Source organism: Nicotiana tabacum, chromosome 14 (genome assembly GCF_000715075.1).
Source record: "Nicotiana tabacum cultivar K326 chromosome 14, ASM71507v2, whole genome shotgun sequence".
Taxonomy (NCBI): Eukaryota; Viridiplantae; Streptophyta; class Magnoliopsida; order Solanales; family Solanaceae; genus Nicotiana; species Nicotiana tabacum.
The window spans coordinates 1,952,311-1,977,707 of record NC_134093.1 but is presented as its reverse complement, the minus strand read 5'-3'; the positions used below and the strand labels follow the sequence as shown (position 1 = coordinate 1,977,707).

General features: G+C 36.5%; 2 pseudogenes; both read left to right on the top strand.

The window, feature by feature from the left end:
* LOC142168653 (putative late blight resistance protein homolog R1A-3) overlaps nt 1–1,347 on the top strand; it is an 88,648-nt pseudogene extending 87,301 nt beyond the window's left edge.
* A 34-nt stretch (nt 1,348–1,381) lies between these two features.
* LOC142169181 (bidirectional sugar transporter SWEET1-like) overlaps nt 1,382–25,397 on the top strand; it is a 72,861-nt pseudogene continuing 48,845 nt past the window's right edge.

Below are 25,397 nucleotides of genomic sequence, written 5' to 3'. Positions count from 1 at the left end.
TGCTTAGAGAAATGCAGCAAAAACTCAATCAGAGTAGATGGAGTACTTAGCTAATTGTTGTAGCCATGCTCATGCTAGAGTCTATTATGCAGCTAGCAAAAATCCCCCTTCTCTTATATTGTAACACCACTACAGATTGCTAAAGTTTGTTTTGATTGATCAACCAAGACTCATCAGATGTTCTGTACACATAGATTTTATTTTGAATTAGCAACGTTAGTTTATACAGTATGGTGCCTTGACCTGAAATTAGTTACTTTCACAAACTTGAAAAATCAAGTAATTAGGTTGTTTGAGTAGATTCAATCTTGATTCACTTGTATATATAAGCCCTGCCCTGGCTGCTTAACTCAATATTAAACTTCAAATTTAAAATTATCAAGTTGTCTTTGTCCATCTGCTCATTAGTTTGCTAATTGGCACTTGTAGTGTTGCCAATATCAGAAGCAGCTGGCTGGCAAGTGGCAAGTCCTTGTAGAAATTCTCTTTTCTTTTTGAAGTTGGTTTCATATATATCTGCAATTGAACTTAGTTTTAGCTTAATTGAAATTCATCCACCTCACTGTTATCAAATGCGTGCTTAAAGCACGCTTAAGCCCTGAAGCGAGGCTCAAAATATGTTGAACTCTTCGTGTCGCTTACCGCGCACTTCAGATGTTGTTGTCAAGGCTCTAAAACATACTTTTCTTTGCCAAATGAGCGTAATGCCGAAGAGGTGACACTAAACAATTGATATTTCACTTCATCATAAATTTTCTTTAATTTCTTTGTCTATATATTTGGTATTCATGCTTATAGATATTATTCTTGGATTACACATAGATATTTATAGTTTTTCTCCATCTGCTCCTTTCTTCATTGAAGCCCACACTTTATTTGCGCTTTGCGCCTAAAGCCCCAACAATCTTAAGCATAGGCATCAGGTTTGAGTAGGAGTTAGTCTTCAACGGCTTTGTTTATAGACGAGACCTTCTCCTTTCCTGTCTTGATTTCCTCTTCCTTGAGCTTGAAATCTCCTACATTATAGCATGTACCAGTCACCTTAGACATTGAACCGCCATCAGCTGACAGCTCAAACTTCACGTCTTATTTGTTTGCTCAAGGTTGTTAAACAAGGCAACATCTTCGATCAATGTGCATTTGTATGTGTATATCTCCTCGTTAAGCTCATCAACACGATACTTTATGGACTTAATTAAAATTGCTACATACGCATACAAAAGAAAAAAAAACCAGTGTTATCATTTTATCTTCATAAATGTTACTTATCTACTAAGCACAACTCAAGAAAATCCAACTCAGTATTCAGAAAACAACCAAACTTCTACTCAACATAAAGTTTTCATATTTCAGTGATCAGTAAACGAAATCAAGAAAACAAATGTCAAGCATTGTGGGGAAAGTCATTCATTGCAAAGGTACGACGTTTGTTTCACTCCATTTCTTATACATAATGTAAACTTTCTTGGTTTCCTTTTTTTTCCTCATTTTCTTTTTGAGAATTTTGGTAGTAATGTTGAGCTAATGATGATGTGTTTTTACAGCTGCTATGGCATGGGAGCCAGGCAAACCATTACTGATCAAGGAAGTGGAGATGGCACCTCCAAAAAGAAAATGGAAGTTCGTCTTAAGATCCTCTACGCTTTCCTCCGCTATACTGATATCTACTTCTGGGAAGCAAAGGTAATAAAAAACTGGTTACAAACTTGCCGATTTTTTCTCTCAACTCCTTCGGAAATTGTAGGAGCAAAACTCAGTCTTTCCTCGCATTCTTGGACATGAAGCATCAGTGTATGTTATTTCAATTGATTGATTCATTGATCGTCTCTAAAACCAAAAAGGTTACTAAATAGATTTTGTTGTTTTATTGGTTTTGATTTTATAGATACTTAGGATTGTGGAGAGGGAGTAACCAAAAAGGTTATTCATGTGCTCACCGCAAATCAGAAAAAGCAATATGTACAGCCTCTTATGGATTAACAATGACAGGGAAGTAATGCTTCGTGATGGAAAGCCCCATATACCATTTTATTGCTGTGTTGCGAAAATCAACCCTCCTTGCTTCTTTTGACAAAGTCGATGTTTGTATCCACGGTTGTGGAATCTCGAGGAGAAACGATGATAAATTCATGTGCTCACTGCAAAGGATTAATCGGATGCTTCATACTTGCCTTGGTGCAACTTTGAGTGTAGCTAAACCAGCAAGTCAAGTGTGGCTACATTTTAACTGGGAGCTGTTGGCCTTGCTATGAGTCTCCATATTGCAAATAACATTAATGATCTATCTTTTTTCTGTTTTGTTCTTTCCCATATGTTTACTTTGAGGAACTTGAATTTGAGAAGTTCTAGATTCATGATAATGGAAAACAAAATGCAGCAAGCATAAATGAGACTGTAATATATGTATATATTAATGAAATATATCTAGCAATAAAGGATCCAATACATTTGATGCTTCTGTCCAACCAATGAAGTAATCACAGAGGATCTTTACATTAATTTGATATAATATCATCTTGTTCAATGTCAATAATTTTAATCAAACTGTTGAAACACTCATCGATTGATCAAAGCCCAAGTCAGTTAGGTACATCATAAACTGTTTAAGCAAGAAACTAATTGATATACATCTACTGCTGCTGCTGCTATTAGAGTTACTATTTCTCTTATACATTGCTACCACTATTGCAATCTTCGGTGCCAGATTTGGTCTGACTCTAATAAACTGCATGCGGGATAAGCTGCACTATGACCAAATGAGTCCAATAGAAGATAAATCTACAACAAATTAGGGGGAAAAATATGTAACTGATCCCTATGAAAAAGAGGGAGATTATACACTTACTTCTATGAATAAGTCTCTACCAACGAGTGCGTAGGTAAACCATGAACTGCAAGATAGAGCAACAAAGAATGAGAGCCAAAAGGAGTGCTAAGATTTTCCTCCTCTCGTTATTAGGTGCAAAATAGAGGAAACTCAGCAGATAAATAGAGCCAAAAACGTAGTTAGACAATCAGATTATTTGTCGAGACTAGCGGCTTACCATACCTATTCAAATCAATTTAACAAGTAAGCCAATAATTAAAAAGACACTTCAAGGAGAAAAAAATTCATTTTTGGAGATGGAAACTAATTACACATGCTGACAATAAACATTTCAGCACTGTCATAATATATGGTATTATGTAGAAATTTTCAGTAGATCGGGTTCTCACGACCCTTCTGATTGTGATCCTAATTCAATAAAAAGATATCAAGTTAATCTTCTTAACAACGTGATTTTACAAAAAATCACGTTTGATGAGATAACAAAAAAGTTGGTGAGGGGCCAAAAAGAATGAGAACAGTGCGATTTCCTGTAAAGCAGAATTAAAGAACAAAACAGAATTAAAGAACAAAACAGAATTAAAGAACAAAATGTAATTACAAATAGTGCTCAGGGTAGTTTAGCACAAAATAATGCAAAACTCAGATATATTAACCCCATATTGCACACATGGGAGCTGAACATGCTATACACCTTGCACTAGGAATTGTTGGTGAGTTGTTATGTGTTGTTTATTAGTTTCAGGCTTATAAGTTTCTTTCTTTTAATTAACTTTTTGTTCTTCAATTACAGGAAATATCACCGCGCTTATACTTTTTGGGATATCACCCGCGTATGTCAATTATAACTTTTTCCTCTTAAATTATGTTGTTAAGATTAACTTATTTCTTTTCATCGAATTTAGGTTTACATTCTGGAGGATTGTAACCACGCGATCAACCCAAAATTTCTCGGGAATCCCGTACGTGATGACAATGTTAAACTGCCTATTATCAGCATGGTAATTAATTTTCCGTTGCCGAAACCACTTTCTTTCTTTCTTAAAGTGCCTTTTTAATACTTGTGTACTGATTTAATTAATCTTTACGCGAATAGGTGTAGTATGACGCTAATATCATCAAACAATGTGCAAGTGTCGACAACGAATGGGATTGGAGCAGCTTTTGCTTTTGTTTATGTGCTGATTTTCTTCAAATTTGCACCTAATAACGGGGAGGAAAACCTCAGCACTCTCGTTATTTAGTGCAAAATTGAGGAAAATCAGCACATAAACAAAAACAAAAGCTGCTCCAATCTCATTCGTAGTTGACACTAACAAATTGTTAGCCGATACTAGCGGCATACCGTACCTATTCGCGTAAGATTAATTTAATCAGTAACCAAGTAATTAAAAAAGACACTTCAAGAAGGAAAAGAAAATTGTTTCTGCAGCGGGAAACTAATTACCATACTGACAATAGACAATTCAACATTGTCATTACGTATGGAATATCGGAGAAATTTTGGGTTGATCGGGCTGTCACAATCCTCCGGAATGTGAATCTAAATTCGATGGAAAAAAATAAGTTAATCCTCTTGACAACATAATTTAAGAGGAAAAAATTGTAGTTGGCATACGTGGGTGAGATTCCAAACAGGATAAGGGTAGTGATATTTCTTGTAATTAAAGAACAAAAACGCTAATTAAGAGAAAGAAACTTATCGGCCTGAAACCAAACAACACAAAATAACTCACCAACGATTCCCAATGCTTGTATCCTCCTTTGTATTTGAGAAAATCTTTTCTAACACTGGAAGAGGCAGAGCTGACTAATTGTGGGGGCCTTTGTGTACAAACGCATAATACTTACACAATTTTTTTGTTGCCGATTTGAATGGAATATAATGCAATTTCATGTCCTTCATATTGTTTATTATAGGTACGAAACGCGAAACGTGTCTACGGCACTTAGCTTGTGTTAAAACAATATTTCACGCTGCACTTGTGTTCCCTTCTAATTGTGTTTTCAGAAATTAACCCTCTTAAATTTTAATGATGTTTCTAGAGTCTTCTAGTTAAGTGGACTTTTCCGCTTTAATTTCAATTCCCAGCAATTTTGAAATTATTTCAATTAAATTTATTTCGATTATTTTAGTTTAGATTATTTAGTATCTTGAATTTTATTTAAAATTTTCTTTTTTATATATAAATTTTAAAAAAAAGAATCTATGAAAAGGACATCTAAAGCTAAGATTACAAAGTAAAGGAAGTCCATTACTGAGAGAAATGGTGATCTCATCTTGCTTGCTAGGAGAGAGGAAGCTTCCAAACCATCTTTTCCAGCCAGATAGCTAGCAATCTCTTAGTAATGAACACTAACTTAATTTGGAGGCATATTAATTATTTGATTTATTTTTTCAATCCCTTTGTTGAAGAAATTATTTTCTTGAACAATGCTTTGTTGGGCATATAATAAAAAGAAAAAAAATCAAATTCTAAGAGCTGACTGGTTTTAGTGTCAAGTGATCAATTTCTTGGTAGAAAAGGACTATCATGAAATGTGCATAGCAGGATAAGTAACTCATGACTTTTGGACACTAATGCTACATGTGTGGAGATTCTACAAAGACAAAAGTGCCAATCCAATAAAGTCATTGAAATAAATAACTAGTATAACATCACTCCTAACTAAATAAGTAAATTTAAGATGGTCAATTGTCATGATCAAACTAACTCGGAAATGAGAAACAAATAGTATGATTCTTGGAATATTTATAGGAAATACATCGGTATATTACATAATAATCTTTGATTTGAATCCACTTATAAGCCCACCTTAATTGAATATCTGAACCAGCTAAATCCCAAATAGCACAACATGAACCTGGTTAATAAGGGCGTATGCAGAATTATTTTTGTAAGCGATGTCGACACTTAAAGATGTAAATAAATGAACAAATCATTGTAATAACATCATATTAAAAAAAAAAACACATTCCGAAATATATGAATAAACGACAATTCAAGTACAATATTACAATTCTACTCGAGAAATTTTTATTTTTTAAAATATACTGTAATAGGCCCATTAGAATTAATATTAAATGATTCTTAACTAATACTTATAAGGTATCAAACAATCACTCAAAAGTCAAAACTACATCATTATTTGATTATGTAAATAGCAGCATGCGCAATTCTAAAAAATACAAATTGTACATAACGAGTAAAATAATTAGCTTCTATTGTTTATTGTGGAGCTAACGTGATAAGCAATTCATGATCTACTAGTTTTGTTAGCCCTTACCACCTAATGGTCAAGGGTTCAAGTCCCGAATTTTAATCTATTTAGCATATAGTATAAGGATAAAATTCTAAAGCTACCAACACTTGCAGTCTACAGATATATCAGGATTCGAACTCCCCATCTTCCTAACAAAATAGCACCGCTCAACCAGTGTCGGATGACACCCTTGAGTCAAGGTGCATCCGTCCCTGGCGGTTATATTTATAGTATTAAATTGAGATCGTTGTAGGAATTCATAAATTTCGATTGAGAGAATTAATTTCAATCCTATTGGAAAAACTTAAACTTGTCACCTCAATATATAATATCATATATCCTATGTGTAACGACCTGACTTGTCGTTTTAAGAATTAGCACTCCGTTCAGTGGCTTAAGGTCTCGAGCAGCTTCGCAATATGTATAATGGAAGCTTAAGTCATAGGATTTTGACCGTAGTCGGAACTATATGGAGACGACTCCGGAATGGAGTTCTGTTGGTTCCGTTAGCTCTGTTGGGTGATTTTGGGCTTAGGAGCATGTCCGAAATGTGAATTTGAGGTCTGTAGCTGATTAAGGATTGAAATGGCAAAAGTACAATTTTTGGAGTTTTGGATCGGAAGTGGACTTTTTGATATCGGGGTCGGAATGTAATTCCGAGAGTTGTAATAGCTCTGTTATGTTATCTGGGACTTGCCTGCAACATTTGACGTCATTCCGGGTTGGTTTGATAGATTTCGGCACGAGTTTTAGAAGTTGGAAGTTTTGAAAGTTCATAAGTTCGATTCGTGGTGCGATTTGTATTTTCGGTGTTATTTGATGTGATTTAAAACCTCGAACGAGTCTGTGTTAGGTTATGAAACTTGTTGGTATGTTTAGACGGGGTCCCGGTGGCCTCGAGTGTGTTTCGGATGGGCTACAGACCATTTCCTTCTATTTTTGAACTGCTAGTTTTGGTGTCTGATGTCCTTCTTCGTGATCGCGAAGATCCTTTCGCGTTCGCGAAATGTCTCTGCTCCTTCTTCACATTCGCATAATATGCCTCGCGATCGCGTAGCTCTACACATTCCTTTATCGCGTTCACGTCCCCTAGTTCGCGTTCGCGTAGTAATATTTTGGAAGGGGAATTATTTGTCCTTCGCGTTTGCGAGCTTACTTCCGCGATCGCGTACGTTTGCCTTTCCCTTCTTCGCGTTCGCAACTAAGTCTTCGCGTTCGCATAGAAAAAATTAGTGAGCTGGGGGCTGTTGGCAATTTCTTTTTCGCGTTCGCATCAATTACCCCGCGTTCGCGTAAGCTCCTGCCCATTGTTCATCGCGTTCGCGTCCCTTCACTCGCGATCGCGAAGGGTCTTTCTTGGCAACCTCAATTCTCTTCTCTGCGATCGCGACCCAATCTCCACGATTGCGATGCATAGTCATCTGGGTAGAATTAAAAGTCCCAAAATGGGGGTTTGAATTCATAACGCAAAATTTAATTGGGAGCTCGGTAGAAGGCGATTTTCGGAGAGATTCTTCCGTGGGTGTTTGGGGTAAGTGATTCTTATCAAGTTTTGATTAATTTCTATGATTATGTCTTTGAATCCATCATTTAATTCGGATTTAATGGAGGAAAATCAAGATTTTTGTAAAATCTTGCAAAAAACAAAAATTTAAGATTTGGAAGTTGAGTTGTTATTGGCATTCGATAAAATTGGTATGGTTGAACTCGTATCGGAATGAGTATTCGGATTTCATGAAAATTATGTTGGGTTCCGAGGGGCGGGCCCGCATTGACTTTTGTTGACTTTTTGGAATACATTTTTAAGTCGACGTATTATTATTCAGAATTATTTCCGATGAATTTTAATGAAGTTATACAATTAATTTGGATAGATTTGAGCTGTCCGGAGGTCAATTCAATCAAGAAGGTTATTTTGGAATATCGGCCTAACTTCAAAAAGGTAAGTGTCTTGCTTAACATAGAGTGGGGGAATTACCCCTTAGGCATTGAGTCTTATGTGCCATTTGTGAAATGTGAAAAACCGTGTATGCGAGGTAACGAGTACGTACTCGGGCTTCTACGTGTAAAATTTATTGAATTAAAGTCTTAGGCATTATTGTGTAGTAAATTGGGAAATTATGGAAAATTATTAAATCATCTATTTGCCATGCCTAAATCCTTATTATTGAATTTGTTTTTATATGATAATTTGATGTGATTGTTACTTGAAATATTTATGAAATTTTGTGAGTATTGTTGGTTTAATATTTGTTGGAAATTAATTCCAATATAAATTTTTTTATGCAAATAATAATTTAAGCGAGCTTAAGAAGAAGTGTTAATATAATTATCTAAATTTGCATTAATGAAGGCTTTGCTTTATACTGAGTAATTTCTATCTCTATTGATTGTTTCTGGATGTTATATACATTGTGTGGAGCCTTAGGCTATTTGTTGTGAAACTAATTGATTTTGATATATCTTTGAAATTTGGTTGTATCCATTGGGCAAATTGTGATATGAATTAATTTTATTATGTTGTTGTGTTAGTTTCCCGTATAAATTATTGTGTTGTGTGAGTTATTATTTTGGGGAGATAAGGGTGGCATTTCACCGTTGATATTATGCGGGTATAAGGGTGACATTTCACTGTTGTTGTGTTTGTTGGAATATTATCTAGGCGGAGCCATAAGGGTGGTAATAGGAGCGATAATGGTGGCAATATGAGAGATAAGGGTGACAATAAGAGCGATAAGGGTGGTTATTGATATTGTTTGGGCGGAGCGATAAAGGTGGCTATTGATATTTTCTGGGCGGAGCGATAAAGGTGGCTATAGGAGCGATAATGGTGTCTATTGTCAGGGATGATATGAGATGATGTGGGGTTGTGGTGTTGATAATTTTTATATGATGTTGTGATTTTCTTGTGTTTAGTTTTATACCTTGTGCAACTTGTCTTGTTGTTGGTAAATTGATAACAATCTTATTTATGTTGAAATTGAGAGCTTGTGGCTATTGCCAGGTGGATTATAAAAATAAAATATGGGCACGAGGTGCCGTGAGTAAATAATGAGAATATTTGGCATGTGAATTGTCCGTGCAGTTGTGATATAAAATGTGGGCACGGGGTGCTGTGATAAAATGATAACGATAATGATAATTGGCACGTGAATTATCCGTGCGGTTGTGATTTGAAATGAGGGCACGAGGTGTCGTGGAAATATGAAGATGGGTTAAGACCCGTATTTACGAAAAATATAAAAATGGGCTGAGACCCGTATTTTTATGATTATAAAATGAAGTGTCACATGGTGACTTTTTATTTGAAAGAATTATATTCAAAATATTTATTTGGAAGGATTTTTACTTAGAAAGTATTATAGGAAAGAATTGTATTAGAAAGATATTTATTTGAGAAAATTATATTTGAAAGGATATATTGAAAGAATTATATTTGAAAAATAATTATTTGAGAAAATTATATTTGAAAGAGAATTATTTGGAAGAATTATATGTGAAATACATTTATTTGAAGGACTTGATTTAATTGGGTGTAATTGTACTTATTAATTGTTGAGCGATATTAATGGTATTCTTGTTGTCTGCTTTGCATATCACTGGTTGTTTCATGTTTCCCTATTGCTATTTGTTTCCTATTATTTTGTATATTATATTGCGCAGGTTATTAGACTAGTGAGTGTCTTGACTGTACCTCGTCTCTACTCCATTGAGGTTAGTCTTGATACTTAGTGGGTACCGACCGTGGCGTACTCATACTACACTTTTGCACATTTTTGTGTAGAACCGGGTATTGAAGATAACAGACTTGAGCAGAGTTAAAACGGGATCGTAAGGATTCAAGGTAGAGCTGCTTGGTTGTCGCAGTCCCTTGGAGTCTTTTCATTTCAGACTCAGTACTACCAGTCTTGGGAGGTTGTATATTCATATTTGTTCCGCTGTTAGTTTTGATTACTTATTTAAAAAAATGGCTTAAAAAATGTAATGGAAATCGGCTTACCTAGTCTTAGAGACTAGGTGCCATCACGACGCATGTGGTGGGATTTTGGGTCGTGAGAAGTTGGTATCAGAGCTCTAGGTTCATAGGTTCAACGAGTCACGAACGAGTCTAGTAGAGTCTTGCGGATCAGTACAGAGATGTCTTTACTTATCTTAGAGAGGCTTCAGAACTGTTAGGAAATTTTCATTTCTTTCATTCCTGTCGTGCGGAATTTGTTGAATTTGGATTTTGAACTTTTGTATCTCCATTCTCTCATAGATGGTGAGGAAACGTGCTACTGGGTTAGCTGAGCAGACATCCGCACATACTGCTGGGACTGCAAGAGGTCGGGGCCGAGGTAGAGGACGAGGAATGGTACGTGCTGCGACTAGAGCACCTATCAGAACAACAGTTGAGGAGCCACTAGTAGCTCCAGTTGGAGGACAGGTACCAGAAGCACCTGTTGTTACCCCCTGACTTCAGGAGACTTTAGCACAGTTCCTGAGTATGTTCGGTATATTAACTCAGGTGGGATTGATCTCTGTTACACCAAACATTCCGCAGATTGAGGGAGTAGCTCAGACTCCTACCACAACTTCAGAGCAGCAGGTTCACGTTGGTCAGGTTCCGGTGGTAGTACCTGTACAACCTGTTATTCCGGTTCGCATGAGGTCAGGCCCGAGGAATCAAAAGAAGAACAAAAGAGACTTAAAAGGTTTAAGAGGTATAGTCTACCTACTTTCACTGGCACAACTACAGAGGATGCCTAAGAATTTCTAGAAAATTATCACCGGATTCTCCGCACCATGGGTATTGTGGAGGTGAGCGGAGTTGCCTTTACTACATTTCAACTGTCAGGCGCAGCGTATCAGTGGAGGCAAATCTATGAAGAAGGTAGACCACCCGATGCAACACCACCAACTTGGGCTCAATTTTCGGAACTGTTCTTGAAAGAGTTTGTTCCCTAGACTCTCAGAGATGCGTGGCGCATAGAGCTTCAATAGTTGCGTCAGGGCATTATGACTGTGTCAAAATATGCTATCAGGTTCAGTGAGTTAGCCCTTCATGCACCTATCTTGGTTCCTACAATCAGAGAGCGGGTACGCAGATTCATTGAGGGGCTCGAATATGATATTAAAATATGCATAGCTCGAGAATTGCAAACCGATACTCCATTTCAACAAGTAGTAGAGATTGCAAGGAAGATTGAGGGTGTTTTAGGCGAGGAAATGGAGTCTAAGGAGGCTAAAAGGTCTCGAAGATATGGAAGGTTCAGTGGATTTTACTCTTCAGCTAGAACCCATTATAGCGGAGGCTCGAGCAGTCGGTCAGCTCAGTTCGCACATTAGATTACTCGGAGTGCTCCAGTTTACAGTGCACCACCGACACGAGATTCTTACACTGGTTATTCCAGTTATCCGGCACAGACTCAGTACGAGCAACTGCAACCTCAAAGGGGTTGTTATGAGTGTGGTGATACTAGGCATATCATGAGAGATTGTCCCAGACTTGGGAGGGGGGGTTTCATCAGAACACTCCAGCTACAAGCTTTATTCCAGTTGATACTCCACGTGCACAGTCAGCTAGAGGTGGAGGATAGGCGAGTAGTGGGCGCCTAAGAGGTGGAGGCCCGACCCGTTGATTTAATCACTATGATTTGGCTGAGGCCAATACACCAGATGGTGTCGTTACAGGTACGATCCTGATTTTTATTATAAAAGGATATTTTTCTTAATTTGATTCGGTTCTGAATATTAAGGTGAGTCCTCCTATTATGCTCTACTTATGGGTGAGCTTCGTAAATTTGTAACCCACTTATATCTTTATCCCTTTTGGGAGATTTGAGGGTGTGAGCATGTGTCTGTCATTTAGTTTTATACACCATTGAGGGCTATAAGTTCAAAAGTAATTTTTATTATTCATTACAGTGGGTTTAATGTGTTTCGGAATAACTGATTCCATATTTTATGAATTATATGCCCTACCGGTATGAGGGTTCATTATGTGTTGTGAAAACTGTTTATGAAATTTATTGAAAGGAAGAAAGAAAGGAAATTTCAGTTAGCATAATGTGCAAAATACTTGTGATTTGGAGTTGAGGACGAGATCCTCGCATTTTTATATGATGTGAAATATTTAAACTAGGCTGCAAGCCGCGATGAAAGTTATATAAGGACGAGGTCCTTGTGGTGAAATATTTATGAGTTGAAAATTCTCCCTTTGTGAAATTTAATTTATACAATAATATTAATAGGGAGTCATGCCTGTTAGGCTTATTTTGATAATTCTTGTATATTTTCTGCTCATATTCAGCTATTTTCGTGCTATAAACATTAAGTTTTAGCCTATGAGATGAGTGCCCAGGTGGCGTTAAATGTGACTTAGTAATCCGAGTAAGTAATCATGAAGTCTTCATGCCTCACATTCCGTTGTCAGTGTTGTGAAAAATTCAAAATGAGGTGGTGGTTAATATGAGATTAATTGATGATGCTAGAATTAAGTATGAACAGCTTTTAAGACCAGAGATATGGTGATGAGCATACATATGATGTGCTTCATGTCCTGATATCATTATGATAATGCAGTACTTGTAATGCTGAGATTGGTGTTATTGATATATACCTTGTAGTATTGTGTTGGGTTGTAGATGTGTTGTTAGGAGTTGTTTGGGTGTTACTCTGGCAGGTGGATAGGCCCAATTACAGGGGAGACTCTATCGAAAATTTCTGAAAAAAATTTGGGAGTTAGTAAAATTTGGAGGATTGAGATTTGCAAAGGAAGAGATAAGTTATGTTATTATATATTTGAGGGCGAATGATCCTAAGCGGGGGAGAATATAACACCCCAGAAAAATTTTGAAGTACTTCAACACTATCAAGAAAATTGATGTGTGCGTAGGCACGAGTTGCTATAGTCAGTTGAGACTAATACTGTGCGTTGTTGTAAAAAAAAATTCAGACCTTTTGAAATGTTTGGAGTGTAAGAAAATAGCCTCAAAAGTTTTCAAATATGGATAAAATAAATAATCTCAAATGAGATGATGTTGTCACGCTTATCTCAAATGCGATAACGTGGGATCAACCGTGAGTATGTGTGTAAAATTAAAAAACAAAATCATCGATTTGGTAACCTCAGAAAAAACAAATCATAGCACGTTCGAGGACGAACGTTTGTTTAAGAGGTAGAGAATGTAACGACCCGACTTGTTATTTTATGAATTAGCACCCTATTCAGTGGCTTAAGGTCTCGACCAGTTTCGCAATATGTATTATGACCCGCGGGTGTGGTCGAGTTTGATTTACGGATGATTCAGAGTGATTTGGGATACTTAGTTCATAAAACGGAAGCTTAAGTCTTAGGATTTTAACCATAGTCGGAACTGTGTGAAGACAACTCCGGAATAGAGTTCTGTCAGTTCTGTTAGCTCCGTTGGGTGATTTTGGGCTTAGGAGCGTGTTTGGACTGTAAATTTGAGGTCTGCAGATGCTTTAGGCTTGAAATGGCGAAAGTCAAATTTTTGGAGTTTTGGACCGGAAGTGGACTTTTTGATATCGGGATCGGAATGCGATTCCGAGAGTTGGAACAACTCTGTTATGTTATTTGGGACTTGCCTGTAAAATTTGACGTCATTCCGGGTTGGTTTGATAGGTTTCGGCACGAGTTTTAGAAGTTGGAAGTTTTGGAAGTTCATAAGTTCGATTCGTGGTGCGATTTGTATTTTTGGCATTATTTGATGGGATTTGAAACCTCGAGCGAGTCCGTGTTAGGTTATGGAACTTGTTAGTATGCTTAAACGGGGTCCGGGGGCCTCGGGTGTATTTCGGATGGGGTATAGATCATTTCCTTCTATTTTTGAACTGCTGGTTCTGGTGTCTGATGTCCTTCTTCGCGATCGTGAAGATCCTTTCACGTTCGCGAAGTGTCTCTGCTGATCGCCTCAATTTCCTTCTTCGCGTTCGCGTAATATGCCTCGCGATCGCGTAGCTCTGCACATTCCTTCATCGCGTTCGCGTCCCCCAGTTCGCATTCGTGTAGTGTTATTTTGGAAGGGGAATTATTTGTCCTTCGAGTTCGCGAGATTACTTCCGCGATCCCGTACGTCTGCCTTTCCCTTCTTCGTGTTCGCTACTCTGTCTTCGCATTCGCGTAGAAGAAATTAGGAGCTGGTGGCTATTGGTTATTTCTTCTTCGCGTTCGCATCAATTACCCCGCGTTCACGTAAGCTCCTGCCCATTGTTCATCATGTTCGCGTCCCTTCACTCGCGATCACGAAGGGTCTTTCTTGGAAGCCTCAATTCTCTTCTCCGCGATCGCGACCCAATCTCCGCGATCGCGATGCATAGTCATCTGGGCAGAACTAAAAGTCCAAAAAATGGGGGTTTGAGTTCATAACTCAAAATCTAATTGGGAGCTCGGTAGAAGGCGATTTTTGGAGAGATTCTTGCGTGGGTGTTTGGGGTAAGTGATTCTTATCTAGTTTTGATTCATTTCCATGATTATATCTTTTAATCCATCATTTAATTCGGATTTAATGGAGGAAAATCAAGATTTTTGTAAAATCTTTCAAAAACGAAAATTTAAGATTTGGAGGTCGAGTTGTTATTGGAATTCGATAAAATTGGTATGGTTGAACTCGTATCGGAATGGGTGTTCGGATTTCATGAAAATTATGTTGGGTTCCGAGGGGCAAGCCCCGCATTGACTTTTGTTGACGTTTTAGAATAAATTTTTAAGTCGACGTCTTATTATTTAGAATTATTTTCGATGAATTTTAATAAAGTTATACAATTAATTTGGATAGATTTGAGCTGTCCGGAGGTCAATTCAAGCAAGAAGGTTATTTTGGAATATCTGCCTAACTTCAAAAAGGTAAGTGTCTTGCTTAACCTCGAGTGGGGGAATTACCCCTTAGGCATTGAGTCTTTTGTGCCGTTTGTGAAATGTGAAAAATCGTGTACGCGAGGTGACGAGTACGTACTCGGGATTATACGTGCAAAATTTATTGAATTAAAGTCTTAGGCATTATTGTGTAGTAAATTGAAAAATTATGGAAAATTATTAAATCATCTGTTTGCCATGCCTAAATCCTTATTATTGAATTTGTTTTTATATGATAATTTGATGTGATTGTTACTTGAAATATTTATGAAATTTAGTGAGTTTTGTTGGTTTAATATTTCTTGAAAATTAATTCCAATATGAGTTTTCTTATGCAAATAATTAATTTAAGCGAGTTTAAGAAGAAGCGTTAATATAATTATCTAAATTTGTATTAATGAAGGCTTTGCTTTATGCTGTGTAATTTCTATCTCTATTGATTGTTTCTGGATGTTATATACATTGTGTGGAGCCTTAGGCTATTTGTTGTGAAACTAATAGATTTTGATATATCTTTGGAATTTTGTTGTGGCCATTGGGCAAATTATTTTTATTATATTGCTGTGTTAATTTCCCGTGTAAATTATTGTGTTATGTGAGTTATTATTTTGGGGAGATAAGGGTGGCATTTCACCGTTGATATTATGCGGGTATAAGGGTGGCATTTCACTGTTGTTGTGTTTGTTGGAATATTGTCTGGGCGGAGCGATAAGAGTGGCAATAGGAGAGATAAAAGTGGCTATTGATATTGTCTGGGCGGAGCGATAAGGGTGACAATTGGAGCGATAAGGGTGGCAATAGGAGCGATAATAGGAGCGATAAGGGTGGCTATAGGAGCGATAAGGGTGGCAATAAGAGCGATAAGAGTGGCTATTGATATTGTCTAGGCGGAGCGATAAGGGTAGCTATAGGAGTCATAAGGGTGGCAATAAGAGCGATAAGGGTGGCTATTGTCAGGGACGATATGTGATGATGTGGGGTTGTGGTATTGATAATTTTCATGTGATGTTGTGATTTTCTTGTGTTTATTTTTATACCTTGTGCAACTTGTCTTGTTGTTGGTAAATTGATAACAATCTGATTTATGTTGAAATTGAGAGCCTATGGCTATTGCCAGGAGGATTATAAAAATGAAATGTAGGCACGAGGTGCCGTGAGTAAATAATGAGAATATTTGGTACGTGAATTGTCCGTGTAGTTGTGATATGAAATGTGGGCACGAGGTGCTGTGATAAAATGATAATGATAATTGGCACGTGAATTGTCCGTGCAGTTGTGATATGAAATGAGGGCACGAGGTGCCGTGAAAATATTAAAATGGGATGAGACCCGTGTTTACGAAAAATATGAAAATGAGCTGAGACCCGTATTTTTATGATTATGAAATGAGGTGTCACATGGTGAGTTTTTATTTGAAAGAATTATATTCAAAATATTTATTTGGAAGGAGTTTTACTTAGAAAGTATTATAGGAAAGAATTGTATTGCTGAGATATTTATTTGAGCAAATTATATTTGAAACGATTTATTGAAAGAATTATATTTGAAAAATAATTATTTGAACAAATTATATTTGAAAGAGAATTATTTGGAAGAATTATATGTAAAATACATTTATTTGAAGGACTTGATTTAATTGGTTGTAATTGTACTTATTAATTGTTGAGCGATATTAATGGTATTCTTGTTGTCTGCTGTGCATATCACTGGTTGTTTCATATTGCCCTATTGTTATTTGTTTCCTATTATTTTGTATATTATATTGCACAGGTTATTAGACTAGTGAGTGTCTTGACTATATCTCGTCTCTACTCCATTGAGGTTAGTCTTGATACTTACTGGGTACCGACCGTGGCGTACTCATACTACACTTCTGCACATTTTTTGCAGAGCCAGGTATTGAAGATAATGGACTTGAGCAGAGTTAAAGCGGGATCGTAAGGATTCAAGGTAGAGCTGCTTGGTCGTCGCAGTCCCTTGAAATTTTTTCATTTCATTGTACTGTTAACTTGTAATCAAACAATATTATATATTCGGTCTTCGTGATCATTCTATGTATTCAATTAGAGTTCGTAACTCAGTACTACCAGTCTTGGGAGGTTGTATATTCATATTTGTTTCACTGTTAGTTTTGATTACTTATTTAAAAAAAAATGGCTTAAAAATGTAATGAAAATCGGCTTACCTAGTCTTAGAGACTAGGTGCCATCACGACGCCTGTGGTGGAATTTTGGATCGTGACACTATGCTACAAATTCTTTGTATAGAAAATGCAAAGAGTGATTCTTCCCTACTTAGTTTCCCAATTAGGATATATGTCTTGACTAATTAATGGAGCCGGCAATTCAGATAATGTGTTATAAGTGAATAGAGATTGATAAATTCCTCCTTTTGTCCTAAGATATAAAATTATCGGGGAGATTCAAGAACAAAGAAATGGATTAACAACGACAATTTTTTCGTGAAGGGAATTCAATTGAACCCCTAAATAAGAACATCTGACTACATCTTGGGATGACGGTATAAAAAGAAAATGGAAAAATCAATATAACCTGTATATAAAAAGCGGTACAACGTATTTTATGAAAGAGTTACTAAGAAGAAGTTTCGGGCTTGTCCTACAAAAGATACAACATGATGAAAATAAATACAATTTGGAACAGGTGTTTGGCTGAATTAATAGTAACCGAAAGAAATACATCAAAAGTTTAGTTCTGTGTAGGTACAAGTCAAGATAATAATCTGATTAAGCCACCTTCATATGTTGATAACATCAGTGGCGGAACTATGATTTTTACTAAGGGACGTTAAAATATAAAAAAATAAATATACACAAAATTAAGAAGGTTCAACGCATAGTATATAGGGATCTTTACACAAATAACCGGCCATATTGATTATTTACTTTTTCTAGTCATATACATAATTTATACATTAATTATACATATATAATATATAAATTATGCATATATTATACCTCCATCGGCTATTTTTAATTTAAGCGATTAGGTGGACGACTATTTGGGTTAATATTTATAGTATATATATATATATAACAAACATACGTATTTACACAATGTAATGTTTTGATGAATAGGTGTCGAATGCATGTGTCTTAGCCACTGGATAACACTCTAGGAAAGTTGATTGGTAGGGGATATAGCCATTGCTCTAATTTAGATTTTGGACGATTATTTAGTGAATGAGACATGATTCAATTCTTGGGGTGATCTCATAGTTCCTACGGGGTAAAGATGACGGGGATGATTTGTGAACTTTCCTTCCTTTTTTTTTCCCGCATTCGCTGAAAGAGCTGAAAGGAGATAGTGCATCAAGCTGTTCACAACGGTCAAAGACAGAATACATAGTTTGCTCCCTTGAGTCCAAACCCCTTTGAAATTAAAAAAACAAAAAAATATTCTCAAAATAAATGTATCAACAAAACTACCCCCACCTCTCCAACAGGGGCAACCCCTTACACATTTGCAAGGCTATTAAATCATATCATTAAATTGAGAAGTTTCAAATTAAATTATTTACAAATATAAAAATTTATCATTTGTTAACCGACTAAAAAAGAAAATAGTATTACATAATATGGAACCAATATATAATGTAAGTATCAGGTATTTGTGTTTAGTTATTCGATTATTTTTGTGAAAATTGAACAATCGAACCATAAACTGAATTATTGTCACGATCCAAAATCCAACTAGTCGTGATGGCACCTAACCCAACCCGTTAGGTAAGCCAACTATTCACTATCCAATTCTAATATAATTTAACAAGACAATTATTAAAGAAAATATATGAAACCATTACATTTCTCCAAGAACTAGTAGTACAAATCATGAGCTTCTAAGAATAGAGTATACAAAGCAAAAATAAAATAAATACATAGTCTGTTTGAATAGTACATAAACAAAGCTTTTATAAATCTAAGGCTATCATGAACAAGAGGAAGCTACAACAGAAACGTAGGTACATCTTCAAATCCCACAACCATCGAGCACAACAACAACAACAACCAACATCTGCACGCAATGTGCAGAAGTGTAGTATCAGTACAACCGACCCCATATACTGAGTAAGTAACAAATCTAACCTTAGGTTGAAAGTAGTGATGAGCTTCAACCAAGGTCGGGTCCACAACCAATAGTCCTCAACAACACAAAGAAAATAATACCAGAAGTAACTCAGAGATAAAATGCTCAGCCAAATCATGATTTTAAAAATAATAGTTCTTCCTTTCAAATACATTAGTGAAAACCCAAATCATTTTTCGAAGTTGCCAATAATATGAATAGTTTGAAAATAATAAATTTCTCCCAAAATATTTTCAATAATAAATAAGATGTTTTATTTTCCTTCCGGATAACCAGTGTAAAACAAATGCATCACTATGCCCATCTGTCAAAATGTGTGAGAAATCATGAATGATGTGATATTGTACAGCATGAGAAAAATACATCTCTATGCCTGTATATCATGTGTGCATGCCAATGCGATGCAACTCAGTGATAAAATCATAAACAGCCGCTTGGGCAGAACATCACTCATATACAGCCGCTTGGGCAGAACATCACTTATATACAGCCCCTCGGGCAAAACCTCACAGTCACTCGTGCCACTCGGGCATACCTCACAATCACTCTTTCCACTCGGGCATACCTCACAATCACTCATGTTTCCCAGTCACTCAGCACTCGGCATTCAGCACTCTCACTCAGTAGGTACATGCGCTCACTAGGGGTGTGTACAGACTCCGGAGGGGCTCCTTCATCCCAAGCGCTATATCAAGTCAAATCATGGCATAAATCACTCAGGCCCTCGACCTATATCAAACATGCTGTGGCGTGCAGCCCGATCCCATAATTATCCGAACATGTTGCGGCGTGCAGCCCGATCCCATAATTATTTGAACATGCTGCGGTGTATAACCCGATCTCATAATTACCCGAACATGCTGTGGCTTGCAGCCCGATCCCATATTTATCCTCACAAATCAGGCCCTCGGCCTCACTCAGTCATAAATCTCTCCAGTCTCTCGGGCTCACAATGTCATGAAAAATAGCCCAAAAATGATGATATGATGTATCAATAAATAACAACAGAGACTGAGATATGATATGTAATTAAATGAATGTGACTGAGTATGAATTTTCAATTTAAAACAGATAATTCACAGCAATATGATCTCTGTGGGTCCCAATAATATTGGCACGTAACCTCAACATGATTTTTAATATGCTTTTCAGCTCAATATCTTTAGCTCATAAAACTTCATGAAAAATACCAAGATTATTTAACTACCAATTTCACAGAAATAATTATGTCACAATTTCTATAGTGCACGCCCACACGTCCGCCACCTAGCATGTGCGTCACCTCCAAACAATTCACGAAATACATATATTCAGGGTTCATACCCTCAACTCCAAGATTAGAAGAGTTACTTACTTCGAATAAGCAAAATCCAATGTCGAGCAAGCTAAGCAATGCTCCAGAAATTTTATTCTGTGCGTATCAACTTCCAAACGGCTCAAATCTAGTCACAATTAATTTGATTCAACCCACAAAAATTATAGGAATTAATTTCATATCAAAATACTAATATTTTCTAAAACAAATCCGAAATTATGCCCGAAAAATCACTCGTGGGGTCCATGTATCGGAACCCAACAAAAGTTACAAAATATTAATGCCCATACAACCATGAGTCCGACCATACACATTTCACTATATTCCGACATCAACTCGACCCTCAAATCTTCAATTGAAGTCTTTGAATATTTCTACTATTTTCAACCCAATCTTTACCCATTTGAACTCAAGACTCGTTCCATAAACCTTATTGATACGTATAAATAATACTCTTACACCCAAGAATCACACTCTTAAATACCCATCTTTACTCCAAACCGAAATTGAAGAATTGGAAAAAGAAATTATTACCTCTTTGAAGCCCTAGCAAGATCCTTGTGAAATCTTCAAACTTTGAACAAGAATTGATGGATAATGACTACGTCTTCACTTTCTCTCTCTAAAATTCTCTCACTTCTCTCTAAAATATCAGATGAAATCCTTCAAAATGATCCCCAATAGTGTTTTATCAGAATGGGGTTGGGTTTATAAAACCAGAAAAATTAAGCCCCGAAATACACTATGCGGTCGCATATGCGACCGCATAATGCTTCCGCGGCTCGCAAAATGGCCGCGAAATGTGCCCTCCGTAACTGGGCAAGGCCGCCTCAGTATGCGGTCATTATGCGGTCCGCATACCTATTCTGCGGTCGCATAATGCACAGCATAACTGATCGGCGGCCGCATAATGCGCCGCGAATTTTCCTCCACACTTGCCCCTCTCCTGATCCACTCTGTGACCATTATGCGGTCCGCAGAGTGATTCTGCGACTGCATAGTGGTCGCATAAATGACCCTTTTTTTTTTTTTACACATCAGTGCATTATTCAACCCAAAAAGTTTCTATAATTTTTGTACTAATTGATCTACCTCAATACCACAAAACCTTAATTTTCTTAGCAAAATTTCTCCGGGGTCATTACACATGAGTCAATATCCGGTCAACTATTTCAACTTAAGCTTCCAACATGAAAATTCATCCTTCCAAGCTAACTACGAAATACCTTAAAACCAAAACCGACAATTCACACAAGTCATAATACCTCGTAGAAAGTTATTTAAGACTTCAAATAGTTTAAAGGAACGTAAATGCTCAAAACGACCGGTCGGGTCGTTACAATTATCAATGTTCTTAAATCCAAAACTGAACCAAATTACTGAAATTGGAAACACAGAAACCAAAATCTTAGGATTCAATTCGGTAATTAAATTTTAACTAAAGAGTGGAGAAATATAAGTATCATAAACATAAACAAATCATTAACCCGAAAAAGAAAAGAAGTAGAAACATAAACAAATACTCAATTCCTTTGTCAGAGATACATCAACTCATAGTCATTTCCTACTTAGTCTGCAGTAAGAGTGCAAATAATCGTGGTATAATACATAAACATGCCCTCAGACTTGGTCTCAGTTGGCAAGTATGTCCTCCAACTTTGGGAGTGCACAAGTAGGCATCCCATCTTGTCTCTGTTTTGTTAGTTAAACACTCCAACTTAAAAAATAATTATCTAGATACCTCCAAAATTTATGTGCCACATCAGCATTTGTGTTTACGTGTTCAATTTTTGTCACGACTCGAAATTCTCAAAACGACCTACCGGGTCGTTATAATTTCACTTGCTAGGCAAGCCAACATTAGAACAATATTATCTATTTTAAAATAATTTTTAAATTTATTAATAACAAAGAAACAAATGCGGAAGTAAAGTCTGAAATGTAGTGAATAATCCATAAAAATAACGGTGTCTAAATACCATCCCAGAATTGGTGTCACAAGTGCACGAGCTTCTAGAATAATACAATTAAAGGTCTGAATGAAATGAAACTGTCTGGAAATAAATACACAACTAAAGTAAAATAGACGGGGACTTCAGAACTGCGGACGCCATGTAGTTATACCTCAAGTCTCCTCCGAGTAGCTGAAATCCGAGCAAGTCTATGGCACGCCGCTGGGACCAACTCCGAAATCTGCACAAGAAGTTCAGAGTGTAGTATCAGTACAACCGGCCCCATGTACTGGTAAATGTCGAGCCTAACCTCGACGAAGTAGTGACGAGGCTAAGGCATGTCACTTATAATAACCTGTACGCAATAATAGTAATAACAACAATAATAGAAATAAATCAGGTAACTCATTTTAATTGTTGAAGCCAATTCAACAGTCATAATCAATTATTAATTCCATCAATTTTCGTTGCAGCGTGCAACCCACTCCCACAACATATTCATTTTCAATCCTCCCATATATTTATTTTAATCAATTATATATAGACTTTTAAATAAGTCTGTTGCGGTGAGCAACCTTATCCCCCAATATGGACTTTTAAAAAAGTCTGTTGCGGCGTGCAACCCGATCCCCCAATATGGACTTTTAATAAGTCTTTTGCGGCGTTCAATCCGATCCCCCAATATGGACTTTTAATAAGTCTGTTGCGGCGTGCAACATGATCCTCCAATATATTTTTTTCAATCAATTCTGTTGCGGCGTGCAACCCGCTCCTCCAATATATCCATTTACCAATTCTTATAAAAGAAATTGCCCCAATAAATGCAATAATTAATATAAAATTTTTAAGACATCAAGCATACAATAATTATGATTTAATTATGAAATAAACAATGACAAAAAACAATTTATTATAGAAATCAGGGAGAAAATAGGCAGTTTACTGTTTAATATGCTAAATATCAAGTAGAAAATAATGCACATAAATCAAATCAGCATGTAGCAATTATTGCAGGAATTCAACAATTAATATTTGACAAAGAATATGAGAGAAACAATTATCATAACAATTAATTCGTGTATTAAAATAAATTTAAATTTTTCAAATAATTAATTTGACAATGTATAGACACTCGTCACCTCGCCTATACATCGTTCACATGCATTTCACATAACAAATAATTTAAGGGTTCTATTCCCTCAAGTCAAGGTTAACCACGACACTTATCTCGCTTTTCAATTTCAATTAATTACTCGACCACAACTTTACCTTTTGAATTTGTCTCCAAAAGCGTCAAATCTATTCACAAACAATTCGATATACTCAATACGAATCATAGGAATTAATTCCATATGAATTTATTAATTTTCCGAATAAAATCCGAAATTCACTTAAACAATTGACAGTGGGGTCCACATCTCAAATCTCAGAAAACCTTACGAAATCCGAACACCCATTCCAAGACGAGTCCAACCATACAAAAATTATCAAATTCCGATATCAAATAGACCTTCAAATCTTAAATTTTCGTTTTTGGAAGATTTTATAAAAATCTGATTTTTCTCCCAAACTTTCACGGATTAATGATATAAATGAGTATGGAATCATGAAATATAATCAATATAGGATAAGGGACACTTACCCCAATATTTTTCCGTAAAAATCGCCTTACCCGAGCTCAAAAATTGAAAATGGTTGAAAATGAGTCGAAATCCCATTTCTAGAACTTAAGTTCTGTTTTTCAGATTTTTATTCATCGCGATCACGGAGGTTTGTTCGCGATCGCGTAGAAAAACTTCTGCCAGGTCCATTTTACTCTTCGCAATCGCGGATAATTGTTTGCGATCACGAAGCATATTTTGGCTGTCCATTTTATTAACTCTACGCGATTGCGTAAATGGCCATGCGACTGCAGAGAACATTTTCCCAACCTTATGCGATCGCGTACTGACTTGTGCAATCGCGTAGCATAAATTTGGTGCTTCCGTTTCTGCCTCATTCCTTCTTCGCGAACGCGACTTTGCCCACGCGTTCGCGGTGCCTTAACTTTTCCAACTATGCGATCGCATACAATACTATACAATCACATAGTACAAATTTTCATCAGTGCTCAACAAGCCTTCGCGATCGCCAATGAAGTCACGCGATTGCGATTAAGGAAACCAAAACTGGGAAATACCAGATTGTTTTCAAAGTTCAAATGGTCCGTAGGCTATCCGAACCAAACATGCACACAAGTCCAAAAATATCATACAAACTTGCTCGCGCGATCAAATCGCCAAAATAACACCTAGAACTACGAATCGGACACCAAATCAAAGAAAATTTTCAAGAAAACTTCAAAACTTATATTTTCACAACCGGATGTCCGAATCACGTCAAATCAATTCCGTTTCTCACCAAATTCGGCAAACAAGTCATAGATATTATAGTGGACCTATACCGGGCTCCGGAACCAAAATAAGGACCCGGTGTCAATAAATCCAACATCAATAAATTCTTAAAAAATCATTAAGCTTTCAAACTTTTTAGTTTTCATCAAAATTCCATATCTCGGGCTAGGGACCTCGGAATTCGATTCCGGGCATACGCCCAAGTCCCAAATCAGGATACAGACCTATCGGAACTATCAAAATACTAATTTGAGTCTGTTTGCTCATAATGTTAACCAAAGTCAATTCAGTTGAGTTTTAAAGCTCTATTTCATATTTTAATCCATTTTTCACACAAAACTTTTCCGAAAAATTATACGGACTGTGCACGTAAGTCGAGGAATGATAAATAGTGCTTTTCAAGGTTTTAGAACACATAATTAATTATTAAATTTAAAGATGATATTTTGGGTCATCACATTCTCCACCTCTAAAAGAAACGTTCGTCCTCGAACAAAGTTAGAAAACGTACCTGAGCTGGTGAATAAGTGTGGATATTTACTCTGCATGTCCGACTCGGACTCCTAGGTAGATTCCTCTACCGGTTGACCTCTCCAGTACACCTGAACTGAAGGATAACTCTTAGACCTCAATTGTCGGACCTGTCGGGCTAGAATAGCTACCGGTTCGTTCTCATAAGTCAA